This window comes from Alligator mississippiensis, chromosome 5 (assembly GCF_030867095.1).
Source record: "Alligator mississippiensis isolate rAllMis1 chromosome 5, rAllMis1, whole genome shotgun sequence".
NCBI classification, from domain to species: domain Eukaryota; kingdom Metazoa; phylum Chordata; order Crocodylia; family Alligatoridae; genus Alligator; species Alligator mississippiensis.
This window is the reverse complement of record NC_081828.1, coordinates 174,668,943-174,680,707: the sequence shown is the minus strand read 5'-3', so window position 1 is coordinate 174,680,707 and position 11,765 is coordinate 174,668,943.

The window sequence follows — 11,765 nt, the reverse complement described above, 5'->3', positions numbered from 1 at the left end:
TTTGCTGCTTTCTTTTCCCTGTTCAGCTGCAGTTTCTTCCTTAAAGCAACAGGAGCAATAATTTTCCTGTTACAGTCTGATACTGTGCTCTGTATTGTCCTGGCACTTCACAAATGGAATTTTGATGAGGAATATCTTGCTTTATACCAACCATGCAGTTGGTCTAGTAAAAGATATTACCCCTAAATGAATCCTTGCCTCCCACATAATTCTTGGACCATCACAGCTGCAACATCATTCTAATGTTACTATAATATAGTTAGCATTTAGAATTTCAATATGGTCATCTAATATAATAGATACAGATATATCAACTTAATTAGAATGGAGCTTTTTGGGTAGATGAAAAAACGTATTTTTCTCAATAATGTATACCATGCAAACTACACTGGAGCCCTAATGTTTATGTGGGGCCTTTACATGTTAAACAATGGAAATTATATATTTCTTAAAGCCCCTAAACATCTGTTGAGCAATAAAGGAATGGAAAGATTGTTTGGGGAGGAGTGTCTCTTACTTTTTTGAAATGCAAAAGATTTCAAAATGTTCTGTTCTGAATCTCCCCATAGTCTGTGCAGTTTGGCCGAAAGTCAGCATGAACTCCAAGTAGGAGTGAAGGGGTTTTCTAGATTATTTGTAGGTGTTGCTGATTTAAGCAAAATAAAAACAGAATGACAGAATCTCTGGCTACATGCCCTTAATGCAGCCGAATGGGCTTTAAAAGCAGATAATACAAACAAGGCAGTTTTTGTGCTTCCACAACCCTTTAGTTTCTCAACAGGAAACAGCCTGGTTCTGTTTGGCACCCAACTTCTATTAAACCACTGAGCCTAAGTAAGCTTAAATGTGCATTAAGCCATATGTTTAGAAAGCCCAGGGCTCCCCACTTGTTATACTCAGTGCTAAAATGTGTCAGAAAACTCAGTCCAGAACCCTGAATCCTTACATCATCATCCAAGTCAAATGGGCTGCCTCAGAGGTGTAGGTATTACTGAGACAGGAATAGCTTATGTATGTCTAGGGCAGTGGTTTTCAATCTTTTTCTCTTTTATGGACCCCTACAAAATTTCAAATATAGGTGCAGACCCCTTTGGAAACTTTGAATGGAGATACAGACCCCTTTGAATTGTAAGTGTGATTATTTACATACTTTTGATTGATCATAATCATCTTTTGTGGACCCTTAGACATAGTCTGAGGAGCCCCATGGGTCCACAGACCACAGGTTGAAAACCAATGGTCTAGGGGATAGATAAAGACTTCTGTAGCTTGTCATGCAAGATGCTATAGAGGTGTGGAATCCCTGACAATTACATCAGGCTTGGAATGTAAATAACAGAGAACACGTTAATATGCACATGCATATAGTGGACACTCATTCTCCTCCTGCTGTGGAGATTATGTCCTAAGATAAACGTTACTACTGAAACTAGTACCCATAGTAGAAAACTTCTGCCTGGTTTTTATGATGGCCTAATTAAAGGCGTGAAAAAAATTGAGAGAGAACATGAGCACCTGTCACTCTCAGGAGCATACAGTGCTGACCAGTGACAGTAAAAATGATTCACAGCTCATGTGAATCTGATGTTTGGCTCTAGATGTGTGATCTTTGCATATTGAAAAGAATCTGACTCAAAATGGTTTATTTACACTATGAAGTAACCATTTTGGTTTATTTCCTCATTGTTTCAAGCACCCTATGACACTAGCATAATTGTTAGAGAGGAACAAACCTAGGGTTACTACACCATGGTCAAAAAGTGGGAGAGGGGCCAAGAGACCCGTTTGGCTCAACAGGGATATTAGGGAACTATTGAAAAAGAAAAAAGAAGCATATAAGCAATGGGAAGATGGTTCAGCAACCAGAGAGGAGTACACTTATATGGCCAGGGTCTGCAGGTATGAGACATGGAAAGCTAAGGCAGGCATGGAGATCAAGCTGGCAACTAAAATAAAGGACAACAAAAAGTCCTTCTATAGGTACATATGGAGCAAGAAAAAATTGAGCTGCACTGTGGGATCCCTACTGAATATGGAGAGGAGCCCAAAGTTGATCCCTATGAAAAGGGAGAGTTCCTAAATACTTACTTCACATTGGTATTCCTGAAATCAGATGGGAGCTGTTCACCTGGGAATATGGCCCAGGGAATATGGGGAACAGACAACAGACCACATGAAATCAGTCCTGAACAAGTGAGGGTACTCTTAGAACATTTGAACATTTTCAAGTCTGCTGGACCAGATGACCTGCATCCAAGAGTCCTGAAAGAACTAGGTGAGCTCATAGCAGGGCCTCGGGTGAAGCTGTTCAAAAAGTCATGGAACTTGGGAGCGGTTCTGAATTACTGGAAGAGGGCTAACATAATAAAGGGAATAGGGATGACTCTGCAAACTATAGATGGGTCAGTCTGATTTTGGTTCTGGGAAAAATCTTTGAAAAGATTGTTAAGGAAGCCATTAATTACAAGGTTGTAACTGGTGGGGTATTAAGAAGCTACCAGCATGGCTTTGTCAAGGGTAGGTCATGCCTAACAAACCTGGTGTCCTTTTATGACCAGGTAACTAACCAGCTGGACAAGGGACAGGAGGTTGACATCATTTACTTAGACTTCAGTAAAGGCTTTGATTCTGTTTCCCATGAGATTCTCTCAATTAAACTGGAGGGTACTGGCCTAGATCAGTCTACAGTGAGGTGGGTAGACAACTGGCTTAGAGGCCGATCCCAGAGAGTTGTAACTGATGGGATGGCCTCATCCTGGAAGGCCATCTCCAGTGATGTCCCCCAGAGAGCAGTGCTTGGCCCCGTGCTCTTTAACATCTTTATCAATGACTTGGATGAGGGGGTGGAAAGCACAATGATTAAGTTTGTGGATGATGCCAAACTGTGGGGAAATATGGGCACATCAGAAGATAGGGTAAGGATCCACTAAGATGTGGGGCGAAGTGGACACACTCGAAGGGAGAGAAAGGCTGCAAGTAGATTTAGACAGACTACAAAAGTGGGCAGATGAGAATAGGATGGGGTTCAACGTAGATAAATGCAGGGTGCTGCACCTCGGCAGAAGGAATCCACAGCATTCATACAGGCTGGGGAGTTCCCCTCTTGAAAGCACAGAAGCTGAAAGGGATCTTGGAGTCATTATTGACTCCAAGATGAACATGAGCCGCCAATGCCAGACTGCAGCCAGCAAGGCCAGCCATACTTTCATGCATCCAAAGATGCACCTCAAGCGGGTCCAGAGAAGTGATACTCCCCCTCTGTGTGACTTTGGTCAGGCCGCAGTTGGAGTACTGCATCCAGTACTGGGCACCGCACTTCAAAAGGGATGTGGCCAGCCTGGAGAGGGCTCAGAGGAGGGCCACCCACTTGGTGAGAGGGCAGCAGGACAGACCCTACGAGGAGAGACTGAGGGACCTGAACCTGTTCAGCATCAGCAACACGAGGCTGAGGGGGGACCTGGTGGCTGCCTACAAACTCATCAGGGGAGATCAACAACAACTAGGTAGAGCCCTTTTCTCCCCAGCATCACCTGGGGTGATGAGGAACAATGGTAATAAGCTGATGGAGAATAGGTTTAGGTTAGAGATCAGAAGGCAATATTTTACAGTTAGGGTGGTCAAAATCTGGAACCAACTTCCCAGGGAAGTGGTCCTCGCCCCTACCTTGGGTAAATTCAAGAGGAGGTTGGATGATCTCCTGTCTGGGGTCTTGTGAACCCAGCATTCATTCCTGCCTGTGGCAGGGGGTCAGGCTAGATGATCTGTTCAGGTCCCTCCTGACACTAGCTACTATGAAACATGTTGATTTGGTACCATGCATTACCTCTGCACATTGGAGACTGAATTTCAAGACCTCTTCCCTCCAAAATCCAAAGTAATTTTTACCTGTCCATGAAAGTGCATGTATACTGGATAGATTTAAAACTATTTTCCAGCCTCGGTGTACATATTTCATAGATTTCATAGACATTAGGGCTGGAAGGGACCTCGGAAGATCATCGAGTCCAGCCAACTGCCCGACAGGCAGGAAGTCAGCTGGGGTCATAAGATCCCAGCAAGATAAGGATCCAAATTTCTCTTGAAGGCATTCAATATAGGTGCTTGAACCACCTCTGGTGGCAGGCTATTCCAGATCTTGGGGGCTCAGACAGTGAAAAAACTCTTCCTTATGTCCAGCCTGAAATGGTTTTGCAGGAGTTTATAACTGTTCAACCTTGTCATTCCTTGGGGTGATCTGGTGAACAATCGTTTCCCAAGATCCTTGTGAATACCCCTGATAAACTTATAGGTGGCCATCAGATCGCCCCTGAGCCTGCACTTTTCCAGGCTGAAGAGTCCCATAGCTCTCAGCCTGTCATCATAAGGTCTGTTTCCCTGACCTCTAATCATGCGCATTGCTCTTCTCTGGACTCTCTCAAGCTTCTCCACATCATTTTTTAATTAGGAGCCCAAAGCTGAATTCAGTACTCCAGCTGCAGCCTCACCAAGGCCAATAAAATGGGAGAATAACATCTTGGGATTTGCTTGAGAAGCATCTATGGATGCAAGCCAGTGTCTTACTCACTTTACTAGCCGCAGCATCACGTTGAAGGCCCATGTTCATCTTGTGGTCAATCATGACTCCCAAGTCCCTTTCATCCATTGTGCTAACCAGTGTAGTACTGCTAAGCCTATAAGGATGCTGCAGGTTTTTCCTCCCAAAGTGGAGAACCTTGCATTTTTCGGTGTTAAACTCCATCAGGTTCTCATCTGTCCATTTCCTGAGCCTGTCAAGGTCAACCTGGATTGCCCTCCTGTTCTCAGGTGTGGATGCTTTACCCCAGAGTTTGGTATCATTGGCGAACTTTGCAAGTCCGCTTCTGACTCCAGTGTACACATCATTAATGAAGAAGTTGAACAATATAGGTACAAGGACAGAGCCTTGAGGGACCCCACTGGGCACCATGATGATTGACTTTTATCAACCACCACCCTCTGCATCCGACCACGGAGCCAATTCCCCAGCCAGAGGATTGTGGTGGACCCAAGGCTGCAGTTGGCCAGTTTTGCCAAGAGGTGATCATGGGATACCAGATTGAAGGCTTTTTTGAAGTCAAGATATATGATGTCAATCTCCTCTCCCTTGTCCAGGTGATAGGTCACCTGGTCATAAAAGGAAATAAGACTGGTCAAGCACGACCTACCCGCAACAAACCCATGCTGGCTATCTCTCAGGATGTTGCCGTCGGCCAGTCTGTTAAGAATGGTTTCTTTAATAATCTTTTCCAAGACCTTCCTGGGGATAGAGGTCAGGCTGATGGGCCTGTAGTTTGCCGGATCCACTTTTCTCTCTTTCTTAAAGATAGGCACCACATTGGTCTTATTCCAATCTTCAGGCACTTCACCAGAGTGCCAGGAGTTCAAGAAGATCCTGCCAGGGGCTGGGCTATGATGCTAGCCAGCTCCTTGAGTACCCTGGGGTGTAGATTGTCAGGGCCAGCTGACTTGAAGGCATCTCAAGGTGTTCCTTCACGAGGTCAGCATTGATGGAGGACAGGGAATCTCCCTCACCCAGGCCTCCCTGTCCCATAGTGGGCAGGGGCATCCCATGGGACTGATGAAAGACCGACGCAAAGTACCCATTTAATAGGTTGGCTTTTTCCTGGGCATCAGCTGTCAGTTGTCCCATCTGGTTTAGCAGGGGTCTAATGTTGCCCTTGCTTTTTCTCCAGCTCCCCACATATCTAAAAAAAGGACTTTTTATTGTCCTTGATACTTGTTGCTAGTTGGAGTTCAGTTGCAGCCTTGGCCTTCCTGGTTCACTCCCTGCAGGCCCGGACCAGTGCGGAATATTCCTCCTTGGAGGTGGATCCCATCCTCCATCCTTTGTAGGCCTTTTTTTTTTTAGCCGGAGGAGGTCCGCTAGTTCCCTGGAGAGCCATGGGGGCGGCTGTGCCCTTTAGCTGCCTTTCCTCCAAGGTGGAATAGCATTAGCTTGTGAATCAAGGATTGCTCCCTTGAGAAGCAACCACACTTCCTGAACTCCCCTCCCCTTGGGGGTCTCATGGTCCTTTGGGGCCTCACTGACAAGCCTCCTGAGCTTGTCAAAGTCAGCTTTCCTGAAGGCAAGGACTTCTATATTGCTGATGAGTGGAACTTTAATTAGCGCAGCTCCAAGAGCCATGCTAATTAGAAGCACCCACAGCATCACATGTATCAGTGTCCCTGTGCTGAAAAATGGCAGCGGGGTGCTTTGAATTAAAGGGGGGGATGCTGATACACATGACACTGGAGTCTGTTGGAGCATAGTAATTGCAGTGCATCAGAGCAGCCTCCCTGCATGTGTACAGGAGCCCTTCAATTTAGCCTCAATTAAATAAATGTAAAGAAATACCCCTCTCTCTCTGCCCCTCACTTGGGCCAAACCAGGTGACCCTTTTATCTCCTGGTTTTCTTCTGAGTACAGGCTGGTCAATCAGGTGACCTGGCCGGATCCAGGTGGTCAGTGTAGAGATGCATCAGCCAGGGCCAGAGCTGGTAGGCAGGGTCCTCAATGAACAGAGGCAGGATCCTTAATGAACAGAGGCAGGACGATGATGGTGCCCAGCTGCAGATCTGGGACCTTTGGTAGCGAAGTGCTCACTCTCCACCAGTCCTGCCAGGCCCAAGTTCTGAAACATGCAGGCGTTATGTGCATGAGTGTGCCACAGTTGTCCATGACAGCCTGCAGGACCACAGAGTGAAAGCCCTTTGGCTGTAATAGGGCCGGACTCCATGGGGTGGGCAGATGACTGGGATGTGGGTCCCATCCAGGGCCCCAATGCACTGAGGGAATCCCAGTGCACAGAACCCTGCCACCACCTCCAGGGGGTCATGGACACAGAGCACAGTGTGACCCTGAACATCCTGGAGGGCACTGCAGACCTCCAGAATGGCCTCTCTGGCAATGACCTTGCCCATGTTGAACAGGTGTCCGAAGTACCGGAGGCTGGTGGGTGTGGCCAGCTTCAGCAGTGCAAGGATCAGTCGGGTGTCCGCACCAAAGGCCAGGCACATGCTGATGTTCTGCTGATCCAGGTGGGTTCAGAGCTGCTGAAGCATGTCCCAGACGATGGCCCATGTCATGTGGAATTCATCCCGCCACTGCTTGTCATCCCAGGTTGGCTGAATGATGAGCAGCCACCAGTGCTGGCTGATGTGGCGGGCACAGGGACAGCAGAGCTGGCGGCCCAGGAGGGTGATGGTGGCTCCAGTGGTGGCATCGTGAAGCCCCTCATTGGTGTCCATGGCAGCAGCAGCTGCACAGAGGTGGCGGTGGCCCTGAGTAAGTAGCAAGTAGCAAATTTACTCATGATTAGTAACTGTGTGGTGGCACATGTGTACATGCCTGATGGGGAGCAAATGTGCTCCCAGTCAGATGGGCAGCAGGGGTGGGAGATTGCTCCCCGGCCCTGGGAGCTGTCTGGAGCCCAGGTGGGGGAGGGAGGGGGAGGGGACAATGTTCTCCTCCCCTGGCAGCAGGGAGCTCCCAGCCCCTGCTCGGTGATTGTGGGGCTGGCACTGGGAGATCCTTCTCTTAGTCTGGGTCCTGCAGAGCTCAGGCTGAGAGATAAGGATCTCTCAGCCTCAGCCCTGTGACTGTGGGACAAGGTCTGGGAGACAATAATGCCTCAGCCCTGGCCCTGTGATCACAGAGTGGGGGCTGGGAGCTCCCTGCTACTGGGTCAGGGGGACGTTGTCTCCACCTAGGCTTCAAAGGCAGAGCCTGCCAGTAGCAGGAAACTCCCAGGGGCAGGAAGCAATGTTTCAGCCTCTGCCAGAAGACAGCTGTATCCTTGCTGGCCCCTGGGCTAGCACCCTGGCTGCTGCAGGGACCCATTGCAGGGCTGCAGAGAGTGGGAGCAGTCTGTTGCTAGGAGCAGTAAATATGGTTCTGTGTCCCTACACATGTAGACGCATGCCTGGGAGAGTTTACTCTCAAGTAGTTTACTCAAGAGTAAACTTCTGGATTATTTGCAGATGTAGATGTGCCGAGTGCCTCTGGAAAGTAAGTCATACAAGAAGAGCTTGAAGGAAATAGGTATGTTCTGCTTGCAGAAAATGCACTTAAGATGGGCTATGATAGCAGCCTTTAAATATCTGAAGGGTTGCCATAGTAGCAGGCAACCATCAATGCTTCTGGATCATGGTGTGTGCATGAGAGATTACCAGGACCTTCAACAAGTACACCTAGATAGCAGTATGGAGGGGTGGAGGCTGCCCAGACCTTCTATCCCCCCTTTAGATGATTGAGACAAAAATCCAAAGGCCAGACATTTGGTGTCTCAATGGCTGTAGTGATATGCACTTCCAGGAACCAAATCTGGGCCCTCCATGTGGCAGACAAGGATTCTACCACTGAGCCACACACCAGGTGAAGACCTGCCCTAAAGAAGAAGAAAAACACCTATGTTCTCTTAAATCCAGAGAAGAGAACCAATGGCTAGAAGTTGCAGGAAAATAGATTTTTGACTGGATATTAGGAAAAACGTCTTCACTGTTAGAACAGTGAGGCAGTGGAATAGACTGTATAGGGAAGTTGTGAAATCTCCATCACTGGATGTGTTTAAGAAGAAGCTAGACAAACATTAGTCAGGGATGATCTAGGAGACCTATGCCTATGCTATGCTCTGGGTATTTTCATGGTTCTGGGCTTTGCTGGTTGCTACATGGGGCTACATTTTTCCCCTTTGCTGTATGTGTCATCTTCTTCAGAAGCATTGGCTGTTGGCTGCAGGCAAAGTTGGGGATTTTGACTGATGTGTGCCAATGTTCTTACCAGGATATACACCCTGGTTCTTTTCCCTCCACTCAAGGGCAAGACCGATCATCATATCTGGGGGTCAGAAAATATTTTATCCTGTGGTCAGAATGGTATGGACTGTGAGGGTTTTTGCCTTCTTTAGTGGGGACGATTTCTAGAGATTCCTTCCAGCCCTACTTTTCTATGATTCTAGATTTTAAGGTCACTTGGAGCAAGCACATGGAGTTGAATGAACTATGACTGCATATGCATTGTAGTCATTGCTGGAATCAAAGCTGGGGACCTTTATCATATGTCACTACAACTTGAGGTAATGGAGAAATATTTTACCAATGTCCAAGCTGCAGACCGTTGTAATTTCTGAGTAGCAACCACTGGAGGGGGGACATGCACTTATGCCCTCACTTAGTGTACTACACCATTATTAGCACCCTGTGTCTTTTGTCAATGACTTTCTCTGACAGCTGGGAAACAAATTATCTCTGGAATCTTTCCTGATTGATTAGCTGTGACACCATGAATTAAATTCAGATATGAACAGTTTATGAAATGGAACCTGAATTATTAGGCAGAAACATACCCAGGCTAAAAAAGAGGATGTCTATATGAGAATATTTTGAAGGATACCTCTGGCCTTCTAGAGTAGAAAAGGGAACAGATACTTTCATCTAAAAACCATCAGTCCCTTTATAAGGAAGCCAGAGTTGTGGAAGAAGGAATAGATGAAAAAGTGACCAGCCTTTGAACCAACACACCCTACTCTGGTAATAATAGTAACATTTGCCCCTCATAGATTCTGTTCCTCTCAAAAGCAGAATCATTTGAGAATAGAAAACGATCTATGGAAAATAGCAGCTATAAAGCTATATACAGAGTGCTGAGGAAACTAGCAGAGGTTATTGCGGGACCTCTGGCACGGCTTTACGAGTGCTCATGATGCTCTGGCGAGGTGCCAGAGGACTGGAAAAGGGCCAGTGTGGTTCCCATTATCAAAAAAGGGAGGAAGGAGGACCCAGGAAACTATAGACCAGTTAGTCTTACCTCAGTCCTGGGGAAGCTTTTTAAGAAAATTATCCTGGTGCACATCCACAAGGGGTCAGCGGGGGAGACTATGCTTAGGGGCAACCAACATGGGTTCATTAGAGGCAGGTCCTGTCAGACCAACCTGGTGGCCTTCTATGATCAGGTCATGAAATCTCTGGATGCAGGTGTCGTGGTGGATATAGTCTTTCTGAACTTTAGGAAGGCCTTCGACACAGTCTCTCACCCCATTCTCATTAAAAAACTAGGAGACTGTGGTGTCAATACCTACACAGTCAGATGGGTCACTAACTGGCTGGAGGGCCACACCCAGAGAGTGGTGGTGGACGGGTCTTATTCGACCTGGAGGGATGTGGGCAGTGGGGTTCCCCAGGGCTCGGTCCTCAGGCCTGCAACAACTTCATCAGCGACTTGGACAAAGGGGTAAAATATTCAAATTGCAGGTGACACTAAGGTGTGGGGAGAAGTTGGCACGCTAGAAGGGAGGCATAGGCTGCAATCGGACCTAGACAGGTTACAGGGGTGGGCAGATGAGAACAGGATGGGTTTCAACACTGACAAGTGCAGGGTACTACACTTGGGGCGGGGAAGAACCAGCAGCATACCTACAGGTTGGGGAACTCCCTTCTCATCAGTGCAGAGGCAAAGAAGGATCTTGGAGTCATTATTGATGCTAAAATGAACATGGGTGGACAGTGTGGGGATGCGGTCAGGAAGGATAACCATACCTTGTCATGCATCCACAGATACATCGCAAACAGGGCTAAGGAGGTGATCTATGCGACACTGGTCAGGCTGCAGTTGGAGTAAGGCATCCAGTTCTGGGAACCGCACTTCAGGAGGGATGTGGACAGCATTGAGAGGGTCCAGAGGAGGGCCACTTGCATGATCAGGGGCCAGCAGGGCAGGGCAGGCCCTACGAGGAGAGGTTAAGGGACCTGAACCTGTTCAGCCTCCACAAGAGAAGGCTGAGGGGGGACCTAGTGGCTGTTTACAAACTAGTCAGAGGGGACCAGCAGGCATTGGGGGAGTCTCTGTTCCCCCGAGCACTACCAGGAGTGACAAGAAATAACAGTCACAAGCTGGCAGAGGGTAGATTCAGACTAGACATCAGGAGATGCTTCTTCACTGTCAAGGCAGCTAGGATCTGAAACCAACTTCCAAGAGAAGTGGTGCTGGCTCCTACCCTGGGGGTCTTTAAAAGGAGGCTGGATAAACACCTGGCCGGGGTCATTTGACCCCAGTACTCTTTCCTGTCATGGCAGGGGATCGGACGTGATGATCTACTCAGGTCCCCTCTGACCCTAACAACTATGAAACTATAGCAGCCTAACAAATGATTCAGTTCCAAAGGAGTTATTGACTGGTCATGAAGACTTGATTTACTCATCATATCTCATGTGATTAATAAGATATTAATCTGTACTGCCCAGGTACAGAAAGCACTCCCCTTTATTGAGCTTAAACAATTCATGTCTATTAATACACAGTTCTTGTTCTGAATACCTGTATTGCATCCAAAATGGGGAAGAAAAAGTCATTTCTGGAAATTCAGCTAGGCAATCTGGCATTTCATTACCCATCCATAACTAAGTTTAGCCTGATTCTTGGTATTTGGTTATGGCACTGTATTTTGTATATATTTCCATTATCCATTCTGAAACTCATAGTTTAATATTTCATCTGTTTTTAATATTACCAAATTGAAACTTGGCTTACAGTTTACCAAACTAGATGCATTTTTTCCAAAGAATCAGCTAAGCTGAGTTTTTTTTGAAGTAGAGATCAATAAAAATAGCCAGTTTTTAATGATTCCAGACATATTTTCACAGGATGTAGATCAAACATGACTCAGTTTTGAAAAAATAGAAATGTGAAAGCAGATACTTATTAATAACAGTCATAGTCTCTATCAAAGGTGCTGTGCTCAGCCACCATGTAA